We start from the raw sequence: 19,062 nt of genomic DNA, 5'->3' as shown, positions 1-19,062 counted from the left end.
TAACTCCAGTCCGGAGTACATTGTCTGCCTACATGGGAATCAGAAAGACTCTTTACCCTGTTTTGGATTCACCAAATAGTGCCATTTCTTCAATCTCTTTGGCTTCAGGTAATGCTGGATCCCACATGAACTCCACAGTCAAAGATAAATGACACACACCGTTTTTTTGTGATGATGTACATAAAAAGACGAGGAACTTTGAATGGAGGAGAAATAATCTTATGCAGAGAGGAGCCTCTGACGGGAGGATGTTCTGGACGGGAGGAGCCACACAAGACTGTGGAACTGGCGGAAGCATGGAGAGTGAACACATCACTAGAAAGATGCTGGAAGGCTGGCATCCGGACGGACAGACCAAGACGCCAAGGTTGGAAGAAAGGCGGAGACAATAAATCAAACATCTCACATTGTGGTTTGCCCACATGGAAGCCGTGGTGGAACTGGGGCATGTTAACCAACGCCAAGACCAGACTGCAGTGGAGAGATCAGATCTCTGCAAGAGAAGTGTACCAGCTGCTAAGCAATGCCAATCAAGGGAAACAAATGCTCCCAAAGAGGGTGGGAAAGCAACATGGGTTAAGAGGGCAAGAAAACCCAAACTGGCAGATGCCCGACCAAGACCTTGCTAACGCAAGCCTGTCAGAGTGACAAATTTGGGGAGTCCTGGAGATATGAAACAGAGTGAACACCATGGGAGGAGAGAGAACCAGGAAGGTCCCAGTGTTTAAAAACAAGCGAAGGACCCTGCCAAGCACCAAGTGAGAAATGGCGGAATTTTGTCAGAAAATGCTGAAAAAAGGGAGCCATATGGAATCCATGACTCAAAACCTGGCATACAGAACCTGCAGAGAGGCTGAGTACTGTACTGCAAGAAATTGGTGAACTTGGTGGAAGGAAACACAGAAATACAGAACTTGACAAAAAGTTTAAAACCTTCTTCTTGGAAAAGGCATCCAAGTGTTGGGCCAGGCAGAAGCCAATGATAGAGGCCATTACCCAGGCCTCCTTCTATTGTTGTTACGTTCTCCTAAGTGGTAGGGCCAGTTGGATCTTAGGATTTGTATTAAGGACTATTTCTTTGAACTTTGACGAGCACACATACTTTTAGTTTTGTTAGGCAGGGGAAGATAGCCGTTTTTATTTTGAATAAACACCCTTGGACATGGCACCACTTATTCCAACTCCTTCTTCTGGTGCGCCTCAGTTCCCTTAGGTAACTGCAGACATTTAGCAAATTGGCGGGTTGCTGAAGTTCACTCATAGGCCCGTCGACCAATACAGGTCTCAGATTCCACAGACGAGGCAGCGGACCTGGACAGGCCTGCACACTTTGTGGTTGCCACAAATATTGTGTTTGCGGTTCACTGGCATCACAGAGACATTGCCATTGCACTCTTTGGAGATCTTCAGTGAGTGGAGGGGGTCCTGGAGTCCCTATTTGGGAACGGGTTCCAAAACATTCAACCTGTGCCCAATAATGCAGACCAAGGGAGTGAGGCCTGGGAGTCTTCCACATGCCACCGTTGGGTCCGTTCCCAAATGTCTTGGATTTTATTTTTACTCCCTATACTGACATTGTGGTTTCATCCTTCTCCCTTCTTCTTTGCACCGACCACTTCCTAATTTAATTCTCGACTCGGCTGCAGGACACCGTAGTCTACCCAGCCAAACCTGCCATTCTTAAACGCAATTGGCACAAAGTTAACAACAATGATCTGGTTGCCTCCCTTCATGCCCAGCTGACCCTTCACAGTCCTTGCTCCCTCAGCTCTCTCGGAAAATCCTTCTCTACAGTGGCAGACCAGCTGGCTCCACTTAAGCTCTGTAAAACTAGGAATCTCACCTCAGAGCCATGGTCCTCAGATGATCTCAGAGCCCTCAAACTCGTCTGTAGACGTGCTGAGAGGAAATGGCGTGCAAAATACTCTGATCCTGATAAATGCATTTTTCGTAGCACTATGTCCACCTACCAAAAAGCTATTAGCGCTAAAAAGAAATCCTTTTTTGTGATGAGGTGCAAGCTGCTGTCAACAAGCCTAAGGCTCTATTTGAACTTGTCAGTCCTTATCCACCCCTGGTACAAAGGGCTCTGCTGTTACACCTTCTCAAGCCCTTTGCAACGCTCTGTCATCTTTCTTTCTGACCAAGATTGAAACTATTCGAAATGGTATTGGGGTGGCGGCCAGTGAAGTCTCTCTTGTTCTGGCCCCCACTCCTCTGCCACTGCCTAAGTCCACCTGGTCCTCTTTCCCTGTGTCCTGTAAACATGACATTTCTGAGGCTATGCAGCGCCTTAAATCTGCCTCCACAGCTGACCCTGTACCGCTTACTTTGCTAAAGACATCTGAGGCAAAGTAATCTCCCATATTACAGCGGCAGTCAACATGTCGTTTTCTGAGGGCTCTATTCCCAGTCCACTGAAACACGCTCTGGTAATACCTCTGCTAAAAAAGCCCACTCTTGATCCTGGGATGCTTGAACATTTTCATTTCCCTGTGCTGATGAAGGTCATGGAAGCCCTTGTCTCCCCTCTTTTATCCTCCTTCCTGGAATCCTCTGGATGTTTTGACATCTTCCAATCTGGCTTTCGCCCGCAAAGGTGCACCGAGTCGGTACTCAGTTCTGTACTCGACGGTCTTGCTCGCCTGGTTGACCAGGGTGGAGTGGGAGCAGTACTGCTGTTGGATTTATCCGGGGCTTTCGACACGGTTGATCATGCCATACTTATCTCCCATTTGTCAGAAGTCGGGATATCCGACAAGGTTCTTAATTGGTTTTCTGCCTTTCTGGCCGACCTCTCTCAGTCCGTCTCCCTCCCCCCCTTTCTGCTCTGAACCGGTAGGGATTAATTGTGGGGTTCCGCAAGGATCTACACTTTCCCCTATACTTTTTAACATATATACCAGATGCCTCCTCCTTCTCATCCGCTTCCACACATTTAGATTTTACGCCTATGCCGATGACACCCAGCTGTTGGTTCGTCTTGATATCACTCGTCCAGACACTGCTGCCCGGCTTAGGAGCTGCCTGGAGGACTTGGGAGCATGGATGGCATTAAACTCACTCAAACTTAACGGGAACAAGACAGAGGTCTTGGTGGTGGGCACTACCATCCCCCTCTCCTCAAGGACCCCTGACTTCTGGCCTTCCTCTCTTGGCCCGTTTCCCCTAACGTCACTCATGTGAAAAATCTTGGGGTTAAGCTCTCCTCTTCCTTATCTATGGACGATCAGGCTGCTGCTGCTGTCAGTAAATCTGGACATTTTAAACTCTGTGTACTGAGGAAAGTTCTCCCCTTTATCCCTGCCCAATTCCACACCCCTGTGGTGGCGGCTCTAGTTTTTAGTACAGTTGATTACTGCAACTCACTTTATCTTGGCTATATTATAAATAGACTTCAGCTGCTTCAAAATGCTGCCACTAGAGCAGTCTCCGCCCTCCCCCTCGTACCCACATGTCACCTGTGCTCAGAGAACTTCACTGGCTTCCTGTGGAGAAGAAGGATTTTGTTCAAATCACTGTGCATTGTCCACCGTGCCTTTTATAAACAAGGATCTGAACATCTCCAGGAAAAGTTCTCCCAATATGTACCTTCACGTGCCCTCCGGTCTTCGTCTACTCTTCTGCTATCGGTTCCCCGTATCAGGCTAGCTAGGATGGGGGGACGTGCCTTCTCTGTGGTGGCCGCAAGGTCCTGGAACGGACTTCCATTTACGCTATGTGACACTACTGAACATCTCTCTTTTCGATGATCACTCAAAACACTGCTCTTTTAGTCCCTTTTGTTCCTTCTCCTCTCTCAGCGCCATGGTGCCCATGGGTGTATGTGTGCTTTATAAATCTGCCTAACATAACATAACATAACATCCAGTATCTGAGGGAGGCACCAGTGCAATACTGCGACTTTCCAGGAAAGTCCTTAAAGCCATGGAGGGGACTCTGCCACAACACGTATGAATATACATTTCAAAATGAAGCACAATGACTTGTGCTAATAAACATGTCTCACACAATTAAATACATTTTGCACACATGGACCAGAAAACAAGTCCTCTCTGCCTATGCCCCAAGACTAAGGAACCTCCTTCCGTCAGCATCAGACTCACCCCCACGCTCCTACAATTCAGAAAATAACTCAAGAACCACCTCTTCAAGGAATCTATCCTTTTCACACCTAGGCCATCATATCACCCCTCATATCACCCGACTCACAAGACGCCGCCTGCCCCTCTCCCCTCTGCCACCCGGTACAGCTGTACACTTGCTCTGTGCCCCTTCACCCCCGCTGTATATCTGTTCTGTTGTTACCTCTGAAAAGCGCTCCGGTATGCATCTGTACTGTTTTATACATGTGTAAAGCGTTGCGTTATGTAACTGTAGTGTTGTATAGCTCTGAAAAGTGCTCTCTTGCTCCCCGAAGCTAGGTCCACGCTCAATAAATACCATAATAATTAAAACAAATAATAATAATAATGATAGTCACAAGTTGGGTGGTAGAAGTAGCAGTGCTAGTTGTTTGTTATTTATATAGCGCCTTTTCCCATTTATATATGCTCAAGGTGCTTGTGGTGGGAACGCCCTCAGGCCCGAAGTCCAAGGTATGGGAAATTGACCAAAGGATTAGAATGTGTGTGTGTATTTGGCCAAGAATAGGGAGTTTGATGGGCTGGCAGAGCTCCACCAAACTTCCCATGAAGGTCAGGGAATGTGACTGGGTGCTGAGGGTGTCAGAAGAGTGCACATGTGCAAGAGACTTGTTATGTGTCCAGCTAGACCAATTGTTATTGTAGATCGTTGCTAGATTCTGATGCCAGAGGTGTTGTGTTTTAGTGTGATATATGGAGTGCATGGAAGCGCAAACATTATGTGTTCAGCTCAACCAAATTATTTTGTATGTCGTCGCTGCATTCTGATGCATGCAGGTAGCGTGCCTGCAGCAGATGTCCACTGAACTGGTGCGTGAATACGTACCTTGAGAATAAGATGGAGCTTTGCCTTTGATGTAGCTGCGTGATCAGGTCGTCTGTATAATAGACAGGCTACCCTTGTAAATCCTCTAGGCGCAATAGACAGGCTACCCTCGTAAATCCTCTAGGCTCAAAGACAGGCTACCTTCATAAATCCTCTAGACGCAATAGACAGGCTATCCTCATAAGGTCTTCTAAGCGCAAAAGCAAGGCTATCCTAAAACATCATAGAAGCGCAAATACACAGTCTTTAAGTGCAATATAAAGCTACCCGCATGTATCTTCTGTGTGCAATTAATTGGCTATCCTCATAAATCTTCTAAGCGCAATAGACAGGCTAACATCAAGACCCTTCTAGGTGCAATACCGAGGCTAAGTGCAATTGACAGGCTATCCTAGTTCAACTTCAGGAGCCATAGACCAGGCTATGCTAATAAATCTTGCTAAGTGCAATAGGCAGGCTACCCTCATAAATTGTTTAGGTGCAATAGACGGCATACTAGATAGGTTATCCCTATAAATCTTCTGAGTGCTATGGGCAGGCTGCCATCATACATTCTCTAAGCGTAATAAACAGGCTATCCTTGTACGTGCAACACCTTGCCCACCCCCAAAGTCCATCAAGGGGAACTCATTGCTCATCCCTAAAGTGCATATAAGCGCAACACATTGCCCACCCGCAAAATCCATCTAAGTGCAACACATTGCCCACCCGCAAAATCCATCTAAGTGCAACAAATTTCCCACCCCTAAATCCACCTAAGTGCAGTACATTGCCTACCCCCACAATCCATCTAAGTGCAACACAGCAAGCCCTCAAATCCCCCCCATGAGAGACACAGTGCACCCTCTGATTACTCTGAGCGCAATGACCTGCCCACTTTTGCAGTTGTTACCGTGTCACGTCATAGTTGAACCTTACAGTAGTTCCAAGTGCCATACACAGCCTACCCTCGGGATCATTCTGGGATTAACACATGGGTCAACAAAGGTGTGCACAGTGTATGTCAACATTAGGTTAGGAGTAGATAAGAGTAAAGATGAGTGGCAAGGTTTTATCAGAGTGCAGAAATGGCTGCGCTCCCCACCCGTACCACCTTACCTGGGGTGTAGCTGTAGGGTGTATAGTCAGGTGTCCATTGGTGAACCGGGGTAAACAGGGATAAGAGCTATCCAGGAAGGGAGCTGCTCTTTGCCTCTGGCCCTTAGCCAGCTGTCTGGGCAAGGCTGCCCTAGCCGAGCCCCTGAAAAGAGAGAGCGCTGGTCATGTGCAGGAGCACAGATCCAATCAGATCACACAGTGGGCGGGTTGAGAGGAAGGAGGGTCAGGGAAGTGGCTGGAGAGGGTCCCACAGCAACAGAAGAAGAAAAAAACTAAAATGATAAAGACTGGCAAAAGGGGGGAAGCTTTCCATGCAGGTGGAGTATCCCTGAAGGTCCAGAGCAAAAGAAGGCCTGGGTCGGTAGAGTTGCACCCGATGTATTTTACATGCCGTTGGATTTACTCCTGCTCATTTCTGAGTACTGAAAGTATGACCGAGGTATTGTCTATTTTTACAATTGAAAAGCAGTGTGGAAGCCCCTCTACTGAGAACAAACATGGGTCAAATACCCTGTTCTATGGCATTTCTTCCACTCCACTCAGGAGGGTCTCCTATGAACAAGAGTATCATCAGCAACCCCAAACACATGTTTTGCCCTTGTTGTGCCTCCTGAGTGGGGGGAATTTGAGCCTCTCTAAGGCACAGTGAGCAAGGGGTCCACGTCTGGATTACCCTTGGTTTAGGGTGCATGTCCTCAATTCTAATATGACATGAATAGCTTTTATTAGAGCAGCTTCCCCAGAAGACAATATGTTGTTCTCACTGAAAGAAGGCCAGGATTCCATTCCGTCACAAGAGAAGAGTGAAGCTCCTGGACTGGACAAGGTACCTCTTGATCTAGTTAAAAAAGAAATCACTGTACAGGCACCATTATTTGTAAAATTATTGAATCTATTTGCGGCATCTGCCACTGTTCCATGGCCTACACAAACAAACTAATTAACGCCTGCAAGCAATTTCTCTTACCTAGTAGCTGCATCACACTAGCCAGGACACTAGTGTAATCCAAGATCGACTACTGCAACACCCTCTACCTAGGCACCTAACAAACTCAATGGTCCTTAAAAATAATGCCTTAAGAGCAGCTCTATGTTTACCGAGATCCACGCACATCACTAGCCTCAGGCAGGACGCCCCCTGGCTCCCTGTACGGGCCAGAATTGCCCTTCGCACTCTTGTCATCATCCACAAGTGTCTTTCAAACACCGCCCCCAAATACCTAGCAGATAAATTCAACATACGCCAACCTACTAGACCAACTAGAGCCATCTACTCGCACTGTCTAGCTGTTCCTGGATTTCTGTGAAAAAGAGCAGGGGTAGCGAGCTTCCTGGTACTAGCTGCCACACAGTTGAATGCCCTTCCCCTTAGCCTCAGGACGGAACCCGCATTCTGGACCTTCAGAGCCAAAGTAAAGAGCTGGCTCTTCGGGAAGTTTCAGGAATGCTCATCTACTGCCCTGTCTGGACCTTCCTGTCGGGTGTAACCTAAATGCTCGACACTGTGATTGATTCTCCCATCCCCGACCACCTGTGTAACCATGGTCGACCTGCTCTTATCTCTGCTATTATACTATTTGTATATCTTGGCTGTATAAAACTCTGTATTGTCTGTATATCTTTGCGTTCTAAGAATAGCTAACCCCTGTATAAGCTTTAAACACCCAGTTACCTGAGTGTTCGGTGTGCGGTACAAATAAAGAAACTAAACTAAACTAAACTAAACTAAACTAAACTGTGCCCATATCCTGGACTAAGGCAGAAATAATTGCAATTTACAAGACGGCCCATTTTCCTTCTTGGTGCTGTAAGTAAAATCCATCCCAGAGTGCTCCTGGGACACCTATCAGATCTATGCCAGAGTGCCACTAGGACACCTATCAGATCCATGCCAGAGTGCTACTAGGACGCCTGTCAGCTCCATGCCAGAGTGCTCCTAGGACACCTATCAGATCCATGCCAGAGTGCTACTAGGTTGCCTATCAGCCCCATGCCAGAGTGCTACAAAGACGCCTATCAGCTCCAAGCCAGAGTGTTACTAGGACGCCTATCAGATCCATGCCAGAGTGCTACTAGGATGCCTACAAGCTCCATGTCAGAGTGCTACTAGGATGCCTATCAGATCCATGCCAGAGTGCTACTAGGACGCCTATCAGCTCCACGCGCCTATCAGATCCATGCCAGAGTGTTCGTAGGACGCCTATCAGCTCCATGCCAGATGGCTCCTAGGACATCTATCAGCTACATGCCAGAATTCTACTAGGACGCCTATCAGATCCATGCCAGAGTGCTACTACGACGCCTATCAGCTCCATGCCAGAGTGCTCCTAACATGCCTATCAGATCCATGCCAGAGTGCTACTAGGACATCTATCAGATCCATGCCAGAGTGCTCCTAGGACACCTATCAGATCCATGCCAGAGTGCTACTAGGACACCTATCAGCTCCATGCCAGAGTGCTATTAGGACACCTATCAGCTCCATGCCAGAGTGCTACTAGGACGCCTTTCAACTCCATGCCAGAGTGATACTAGGACGCCTATCAACTCCATGCCAGAATGCTTCTAGGATGCCTATCAATTCCATGCCAGAGTGCTACTAGGATGCCTAGAGTGCCACTAGGACGCCTATCAGCTCCATGCCAGAGTGCTACTATGACGCCTATCAGATCCATGCTCGAGGGCCACTAGGACGCCTATCAGCTCCATGCCAGAGTGCTACTAGGACGCCTATCAGCTCCATGCCATGGTACTACTAGGGCGCCTATCAGCTCCATGCCAGAGTGCTACTAGGACGCCTATCATTCTGAATTGGAACAACTAGTGCCATTGACTTTCATCAGGCTAGCTTTCAACGTGGCCAAAACACAAATGATCAGTGTTTTACACTCTATTTATTATTTCAAATATATGACACGTTAAAAAAGATCAATCTATTCGTCTGCTTCATGGACCTAGAAGCAGCTGTTGACAGTGTTCCCCTGTTAGGGAGAATTCTCATAAATGTGCTAATTTCCCTTACCTTTTAAGACCCCCAGCAACTTTTCTGGATTTTGAGGACTTGATTTTTTTACCTGGAAAGAATGTGAGCCTTTTTCCCACTCGTTCATGGATTTTGATGTGTGTTTTACTTTTGTGTTCTTTGGATATGGAGTTTTAGACAACCCCATAGGCATCATCTTTTTCTTGTGTGTCAAACAGCACCTTCAGTGCAGTGACACAGGGGTGTCTTTCAGACTTCCCAAGGTTTAAATCCCTTCTCTGGGACTGACTACTGTCTCCCAGTGAATGTAAAGTTAAATTGATTTTGCTAGTCTTTTTAAATTGCTAGACCAAGCACACCCTGCCTTACAGCAGAGTGCTGGAGGGAATACCTAGTATTCCCTATGCCTAGAAAACTCATGTAGCACTCAAATGCTACCCTTTCCTCTCAAAATGGCTGGTGGCAGTGGTATTACAATGATTTTCCTGACCATGACCCGTTTAAACCCTCCGATAGCTAAAATCCACTGCAGCCATGTTTTTCAAAATGGCGTCTGAGCCCCCTCAGTAAAATCAGGTTCGGGTCTACTTTTTTCGCCATTTCTTTTTGGAAAGGTCCTTCTAGTGTTTGTCTCTGCGCGCCAAACTAGGTTTGGTCCCTTTGTTCATTTGCCTTTGGCAGTCTTCAGTACTGAAGACCGCCTCTGGCGCCGGAGTGTCTGGGGTGGACAGGATGTGAGGGAGGTGCCCAAAACTCCCTGTGCTTAGTCTCCTAGGAGACCTGAATGCACTCTGGCGTGATTTGCTGGCTGACTGTCCGGCAAGGACAGCCACACCGCTGTTTGAGTGAAAGCCAGGCTGAAATGAATGGGGGAAAACTGTTTAAAAGCAGTCCTCTGGGACTTGGAAAGCAGAGTCAACCACTGGAACAAAAGAACCAAAGACGAGCTGAAGGAAGACGACTGCTGCAACTCCTGGACCATTGGTTTGCCCAGTGAAGCCCTGCTGCAGGTCTGAATTGCCTGAAACTCCCTCAACAGAGAAGCCCCTTCAAGGACAACTTCTTCCCTTGAGCTGGTGGGAACAACCAACTCGCAAGTCACCTGGAAACCATCTCCATACTGGTCACATTTTCTTCAGAGTGCTGTTGAAATCCGGATAGCCTGTGGGAAGGATACCAGATTGGGGACTTTAAGGCACTCACTCCTTAAAATGACATTTTGCCAAGCTTGTGGATCCATTCCCGTGCAGTGCAGGAACCTCCCTATGTCCTCCCTCTTGTCCCCACGACTGAGGCCCAAGAACAGCGAGATCTGCAAGAACTACCAGGAACAATTGCCTCAGCTACAGCTTTTCTTCATTACCAAGGTACTGTGCAAACGCGGTTGAGAAATCCTCTCTTTGGAGTCTTGTTCACTCCTAATCCGACATATATAATTCTTTTTCGTGCAAACTACTTCTGAGAACATTGGCAAAGACTTAACCGTTTACTACCAGAACTGTGCTGTCCTATTCAAGACACTGATCCAGCGACTTTGGTCCAGGCCTGTTGAATTGAACTGCCTCTTGTAGTGAACTGAAACTATTTGCCCTGCCTAAGAAAGTATTTGTGTTTAATTGTTATAACCTGTGTCTTTTTACTCCATTTTAAAGTTACTGAAGTGCCATTTTGCTCCCACTTCGGGGGAGCCTAACTTGTTCAGAAACATATTGGTTTGGTACTGGAGTGTATTATAGTATGATATCGAGCTGCTTATTGCTAGTGGAATGTTTTCCAAATGACTGTGTAAATAAGTTAATATTATTTTACCAAGAAACCTTGATTAAGTGTTTGTTTGAACCACTGTGATTGCAAGTCCTTTGTGTAACACTGTTAGGCAGAAACCTGTGCAGTTCCCTCTGGGACCACTGCAAAAGATTTAAGACTACAGGTGTTTGGCAGTAAACCCACTTGGTAGCAGTCTGTACCACACAGATTCACTTGGTAGCTGTGGCTGAGCAGTCAGACCTCCCTCAAGAAGAGTTAGGCAGTATACAGAGTATTCACAATAGGTCAAGAGCACACGATAGAACAAGTTAACACTGACCAGGGCTTGGAGTAAAAGAGATATAATTATTTATTTAAAACCACATCTAGAAAAACACACAGGAACTAATAGTAAGCAATTCAAAAACACGGTCACTAAAAGATATACACTCCCTTAAAAGAATATTAGACAAGTCTTAAGTAAAGCCCCACTTATTTTCAGACAGCGGTGAGCGCTTAACGTAGATGGCACTCTAATAATTCGTTTTTTTTAAAAGGGAGAGAAAAGCAGAGAACAACTTGAAACAGATCCCAACACTTTTACAAGAACAGAACAAGAGGGGAAGGCAAAGTAAAACTGTGAATTCAGAGTCAGTAGGCCGGATCCGCTTTAAGAGGATCGAAACGAAATGTGTCCAAGTTCACACGGTTGCAGTGCACAAAAGTCTTGAAATAGTTCAAAAAGGAGTTGGATCAAAGAAAGGGACCAGTTAGAGGGTCAAGGCGGCCAGCCCAGTCCAGAAGGTTAAGGAGTTATTATTGCCTTGTTGCAATCTTTAGAAAGGGAGGCCTGGCAGACACGGTACCTTAAAGTGGTGCGAACGCTCCAGCGGGGGCAGTTGTTCCTGGCAGCGGATGCAAGTAGGTGCTTTGTCCAGGGGAAGAGAAGATCTCATCGGGGAGGAAGACAGGAGTCCGTTGCACTGCCAGGGAAGAAACCAGCTGCAGAGTTTCTCAGGTAAAAGGAGCGGTCCTGTAATTCGCGGTCCAGTGGTAAGTGGCTATCCGGTTGCTGGGGTGCTTGGCACGGGCAATTCGACCACAAGCCGGTCTGGGGTGCGAAGAGAAGAAGGTAAACTGGTTGTGCCCACCAGTCAGGGGAAGAAGCCTCTCCAGCCGGGAGATCTTCTCTGTCGTCGGGAAGTCGTGCGTCGGTTCCGCAGGGCTCCACCGGTGGTGTCGTCATGGTAGGTCGGCTCAGCTTCTCCCTCGTCGGATTCTCAGGTCCTGTGGCGACTTCTGAAGTTCCAGTCCCCAAAGCCCTGCTTTTATGCAGCATACCCCCATTCACTCAGACTAGCTGTCAATCAAACATGCTAAGTGGTGAGCCGGCCGGCTAACCACTTGGGCCAATCACACAAGAGTGTGACTTGAGTTACCAAGGTAACTCAGTCCAGGGTGCCTAAACCCCCTCCCACACCCCCTGTGGTACCCAGACAGAGTGGTACCACTTTTGGAGGCTTCTGTGGAGAAGCCCGCCAAAAAGTGGAACAAAGGGCTCGAGTCACAGAAGAGAACACAAATGCCATTTTAGAATCGAATCTTGGCAAAAAATACCAACCGGAGAATTAATATTAATTAAATAAACCGGCGCTATGTTCGAGGCTATGAGAATTAAATAATAAAAGTTGGTAGCTTCAAACAATGGGAAAATCCCATACGGAAATATTTGCGGTCGAATATAAAAAGTAGTTTCCACTGCCACCAGCCAAAACTCAATCGGGGGGACGGAGACGTGCCCCCTCGACTAACAGACCCGGGGCAATCGAATTGCCCCGACCAGTACATCCACAATATGATGGTTTGTACTGGTTTCTGTTAATAATTTGGGACTAGTAAAGCCAATGGTGACTTTACATGCCCTGGGAGACAGTAGTCAGTCCCAGGGTATGGAGTCTATAGTGGGGTGTCACTTTGACACCACTGTGTTACTGCACGGAGGGTGCTGTGTAACACACATAGGAAAAACACATGAGACCCTATGGAGTAAAGGACCCCATAGCCCATCGAACACATTACCAGTCAAAGAAACACCATAAATCATGTCCAAGAGTGGGAGAAAAAGAGTCTCACTCTTGGCAGGAAGAAAAAAACAAACTCCAGAAATCCAGCAAAGCTGCTGGGGGACTCACTAGGTTAGGAAATTCAGCCTAAAGAGAGAATTCTCCCTAACAAACACCTTGTACTGCTCACATCCCTCTTGAGGTAAGTCTGGCTGCTCAGCCCTTCTACCACAAAACTGTGTAGTACAGACTTATTCCAAAGGTGAGAATGTGCTTACACCTGTAGTCTTAATTGTGTGTAGTGTTCCCCAAGGGTACTGCATGTTATTCTGCCTAACATCCCCCTAGTAGCCTATGGAAGAGAGTGATTACAATAGGTACACCCATGCTATTGGTGATGGCCATTATTTTTCTATACAGAAACAATGGTGCTGCTGATCGGTGGTCATGGGCAGGGGTTTTAACTTCCCCATCGTATCTCCAAAAAGGAGCCTGTTTATAAATGCACTTTTTGATTTATTTGACAAGGTACCAACGGATGCGCCAGCTCAAGGCGTAGACAGGATTTCTATTTTCCTTATTTCGCTAAGGTCTTAGCGCCCCACAAACTGTGTGACCTCTTCTATAGGTTGTTGCAGGACCATGGCCTCAAAATGAACCTAAGGAAATCCCAGACTGCGGTTTTTAATTAATCCAGGCAGTGGGCATTAGTACTGGGGATATTGTGCTTATACAAGGCCAGGATTACGATTATCTTGGTGTTAAATAACTAACCTATCAGTCACAGATAACATAATTTTTTTTTAAAAATAAATCCTCTTTGTTTCCAAAAAAGTACTCCAACGACACCACTAAAGGTAGAGTTGGACTGACATGATATTGCGCGTGAGGGGACCCTCATTCTCAGAGACGTTTTTATGGGAGGGAAAAAGGGGCACTTGCCCAGGGCCCCCATCTTGGATGGAGGCCCCACAAGGCTGCCTGATCTGAAGCAGTAAGATTCCATTGCTCACCAGTCTTAAATAGCACACGTCAGGATATTTTATGGGGTTCTGCTGAGGCTCTAACCCATTGCCTTTCTGTTTTGGCAGGTACATTCTGCCTGGATCAATTCATCATGTGTTGCTGTCTGTGTTCCCTGTGGTGTACAGAGTTTGTGTGTTCCGTATGGCACAACTCTGTAGCATTCTTTCCTTCCTGTGGGAATTATGTTGATCAGGTGCAATAGGCAACGGTGAAAAGCATATTGATAAATAGAGTGCCACAATGGTTCAGAAGATAGCTCAGTGTGTGAAGCACCCATTGCAGAGATATGTGTTCATATGCAATATTAGAATTTCACATTCCAGCAAGGCTGGCTGAGCCTTTTCTATGTCGGAAGTTTATAAACCTGTCTGCATATGTACTTGGTTTTGCAGAACAACATCTGCTGGTATCAGCAATGTACCTGCACCAGATGGGGGTTGATATAAAAGCTAACATATCATCCGTATGGTGAAGGTCTAAAATTGGTTTGTTCAGATGGGGTGTTGGAAAAGCTCAGCAATCACCTCCAACGATGTCATGAACTGTTAGTCCAAGAGGTGAATAAGTATCCGAATTCAAGACTATGGAATGAAAGCGTTCATGCTTGTATCCTGGATTTGCCAGCAGACGATATAGTGATCCTGGTCAAATCATGTAATATATCTTACATTTTCTTGCTGTCTTCTGTGAGGTTGGCCTCATTGCCTGCTGCTGGTATCATTTAGCCCATTACTTGATCTTTCTTCTTATGTAGGCCATTTGGGTGGAAGGGTTGGTTGACAGAGGAGAGCGGACCAGATGCTGCAGGCTTTAGGCAAGCCGATTTTAAGATCTGCTTGTTTGACAACAAAAAAAACGGTTTGCTTTTTGGTAAAAGTCAAAGGTTTTTATATACGTTTATAAATGAAAATATCACAAGCCATCATTTTCGAAGTATTTCAAGCTTTAAAATACCAAAGACAAACCACGATTACATTTGTTAAATCACATCAATTGGTATGCTGGTACTTACATACTTCCCTTGATGATGGAGAGAATGCAGCTAGACCAATCCCATTTTGCATAACACCCTTATATAATATTTTGTTAAAAAACTGGCATTTTTGGTAATGTGATTTGTGTACTTTCCAAGTCTGTTTTTTTATAAAATGAGATTGTTTTAGTTCATGGTAAGAACTGGAAAAGAAAGTGTACAAATGCAGAAATTGCAGAGTTGGGACAAATCCCAGCTTTACACCTTCAGCCCTTCACCAATGTGTGATCCTGGGCATCTCATTTCATCTTACATTGCCAGTCCCCAAACCTTTGAAATTTGTCAGCCCTTCAGAGTGAATTCCTTCTCATTGTATGATCGTCATAAAAGTCTTATTCATGGTTTCACTGGCTATAGGGTTGCTTCCACTTTAATAGTGAGCATATTCATATCGCACACCACTGGCATTTGTTCCTTTGATATCTAATTGCAACACTATTTGAAAACCATATCCCACTTCTAATCTCAGTCTGTCTGGATAGAGACACCTTCCTGGTAGCTTCTAATCTGCATCCATTATTCATGCTATGCTATGTGTGGCTTTCTCCTTTCTTTCATTTGGTCTCCTCTATCCATGTATGAGCACTTTTGCATTCCGGGAGGTAGCTAATGTGAGTTCTCTGTCTATTATGGGTTACATGTACCTTTCACATACAGTCCTGCATTAATACTACAGATTGCATACCTTCCTGGATGTTATTGATAAAAATTATCCTTAATGCACTAGAACAGTAACCTCTTAGACTGCTAATGTTGGTCTTCAAATGCTACTTGTTTATCATTCTGATTAGAGCAAGAATGAAGAAGGTAGGGGGTCTTAAAGGGAGTAAACGTGCTTATTATGCTGCGAGACAGCCTATCAATGTATATAGGTTGTGAGCGCGATGGGTCGGGGGCGTGATCAGTATTCTTGATCCCTTAATTCCTTTGGTTTGCTGGAGGGGGGCCCCAAAGATGTCCGTGCCCAGGGCCCCAAAAGTGCTTAAGATGGCTCTGCTCATTCTGTAACTCTACTGGATTAGAATGTGGCTATCGCCAAGTGTACTTACATTACAGCAATGTCTCCTGGATGTGTGGAGTGCCTTTCCTGGAATTTGCACGGTAAAAATACACTTTGCACAGTTCCATGAAACAGGGTTTTTGTCAGCCGTGCAAATTCACTTTGAACCGATTGGGCCCATTAAGCTCCTTCTGAAAAAACTAGATCAAATAGATTTTTGGGTCACAACCTTTATCACTAACATCAAATCAACATGTCTTATGAAAACACGATACAGAGACACCCCAATCACAAACTATCCGGGACCATCACTGGCATTTAACATAACACCCGAAAACCTTAATAACGTTGAGAAAAACACTGTTTAGGCATTTCCATCGTATATTGTTTCTCTGTCATGCTCTGCCATCTAGCGGACTTTTATGGGATAACAAGACTAATTAATATACTGAACTTATTCCCTAAACCTATTATTCTTAAATGTGTCTAATGTATTATACAGATATTGTCAACAGATGATAACATTGTGACTGCATACATGTATAGAGCTTGCTTATGTAGGGTAACATGTATCAATATTGCCAGGGCATAATCATGTTATTTGTCTGTGTTTTTAGCTATCCCCATATGTTGCGGCGTGTATCACAGGCAGACGGCTTTCACTGCCGCTATGGTGTTATCCTTTGGATCTACTGTGTGATATTTAATGGGCAGTATTCCTATTCCTCTCTGTCTGCAATGAGGGCATGTGATGCTGTTTAAGTGTATGTTGCTTTTATGGCCCTGGTCCTTGTAGTTGCAAGGTGCTGAGGACAGATTCTCTCCAATCACTCTCTGTCCCTAATGGCGCCACTTGTATTCCCAGGTTCGCTCGCCAAGCCGTGTTACGAATAACACAATAACCAGGCGATCTCATGAGCATGCGAGCTGCCATTTACTCAGTGCACACTATAGAATGCACATTTCAAAAACAGCCCATAGTGCTCATTCACGTACACCGACCTGTGACCCGCAGATTTAACCACCCCATTGCAAAACCATAAATGAGGCTCCAAGGCCTTTAGAAATACTCAGAATGAACATATGAATCTCCCACATCTAACATGCACCCCAACACACCGCGCTTGCAAGCATGCCTATGGCAAAGAGAAGATGGAAAGCACTACCTCTTCTGTGTGCTGACATGTATTAGCATTCTTACTCACAATGGCCGATGCACGTCACATCTACTGCCATCCAAACATGACAGGGAATGTGCACACTAGAATGACGTTTCCCTAACAAGGGTTCCATGTTGCACAGGGTATAATGTCATGTGAGAACATTGCTTAACATGCACACATAGTAGCAACTTTTCATAATTACAATTATGGTCCGGCGAGGGACAATCAGATTGTTACAATCAATCTGTTTCACCTTCGCCAGGGCTTTACCCGACCGGGAATACCTTGCCCGAGATTCCTTTCCTTCATTCCCGGCAGGGGGTGTGGCAGCCCCTCAGCCAATGAGGAGGTTCAAAACGGGGCAATCCCCGCTTCGAGCCACCACACGGCTGGAGGCTGCCATCCTCCCCCGCCAGGCATTCAGGTAAGTGTTTACTCCCTCCCCCTCTGTTCCCCATTCACCCCATCCAAACCATCCCCTCACTGCCCTCCCAACCCCGCTAAGCTTCTTTTTGGTCCTTTTTTGGAAGCAAATGTGCTGGGAACACTTTTGTCCCCAGCGCGTCCGCTCCCCATGGCTGTCATGGAAAGGGAAAACGGACTCAGATTTCCCTTCCACAGCAGCCATTTTTTAAAAATGTTTCTTTTTCTTTCTGCTCCGAAATGCCTTAGCTGCCCATTGTGATGTTAGTGTGTGTTCTGCACACCCTCTTGCCCCCCGTGAAGGTTGTGTGTGCCCTCCAAGCCCTCCCATTGGCCGCCATGATGATGTATATGCCCCACACTCTCCGTGGCCCTGTGATGGCGTTGTGTTCTTCCCCGTCACTGTACCCTCTCACTTTGCTATTTCAGACATGCCTGTTTTGTCTCCCCCCTCTTTTGTTCTTCTCCTACCTCTCCCCCACCACTACTCTGAAAGGCCATCTGGCCTAGAATGTTAGTTGCTTGTTTGTTCTTCTCCTTCTCCCTCACTCCATACCTCCTCCCTCCTCCTCTTGTTAAATTTCGGCACTACCTCAATTGTCATCAGGCATAGTAATGTAGATGCCTGTCTGTCTCATTCTCTTTCCCTCCCCTCCCCCTTCCTTTTCACTGTTAAATAGTGCTTCCTCTATCATTTGTCTCTTGACCTTTGTGACAGCAGCTTGTTTTGTCTCTCCCACCCCTCCCTCTCTGTCTTTTCCTCCCACTTCCCCCTCCAGCACTATCTGAAATATCGTGATAGTACTTTGTTTTGTTCTTCTACTCCTCCCTTACTCCAACCCTTCCACCCCTCCCTCCTCTTGTTAAATTCCGGCACTACCTCAATTGTCGTCAGGCATGGTAATGTAGCCGCTTGTCTGTCTCATTCTCCCTCCCACCCCCTTGCCCCCCTCTTCAGTGTTCCTGCACTGGCACTCTCTGAAATGTCGCCAGGCTGATTATGATAGTCATTTCTAACATTCTGAATCTATCAAGGACTTGTAAGAATGCCTCTGTATGTCTCTCTTGCTCCCTCCCTGCCTTGAAGCGCTTTGAAACACATTTGCGCTGATTCACAGAATGTGTTCCAATGGGAATGCACTATTATAAAACACTTCTGTGAATCAGGCCCATTGTGTATAGGCGCTATAGAAATAAACAATCAATTCAATTCAACGTCGATACACAAACAAAGCTAAAGGCTTCACCACATGTCATTTTGGATTCCCTAGAACAGTTTGTACCAAAGGTCTAATAAATAGTTTAGTGGCTTCCATTATACAGAGTGTAACGGGCGAATCTTCTAAAAACACACATATCCTTAACAGAGATGATGCATGATATGATAAGACATTTGTAACGCGCCTATACACAAGTGTTTCAAGGCGCGACGAGGCAGGGAGGGGGGAACAAGGGGAAGACAGACAACGATCCTACTAGGCCAGGTGTCATTCAGATCGCGCAAGTGCAGCGGGAGTGGGAGGGGAGAGGTGCATGGGGAAGGGGAGGGGGGAAGT

This window comes from Ambystoma mexicanum, chromosome 4p, assembly GCF_040938575.1.
Source record: "Ambystoma mexicanum isolate Mex_15411 chromosome 4p, UKY_AmexF1_1, whole genome shotgun sequence".
Taxonomy (NCBI): Eukaryota; Metazoa; Chordata; class Amphibia; order Caudata; family Ambystomatidae; genus Ambystoma; species Ambystoma mexicanum.
This window is presented reverse-complemented; position numbering follows the sequence as displayed.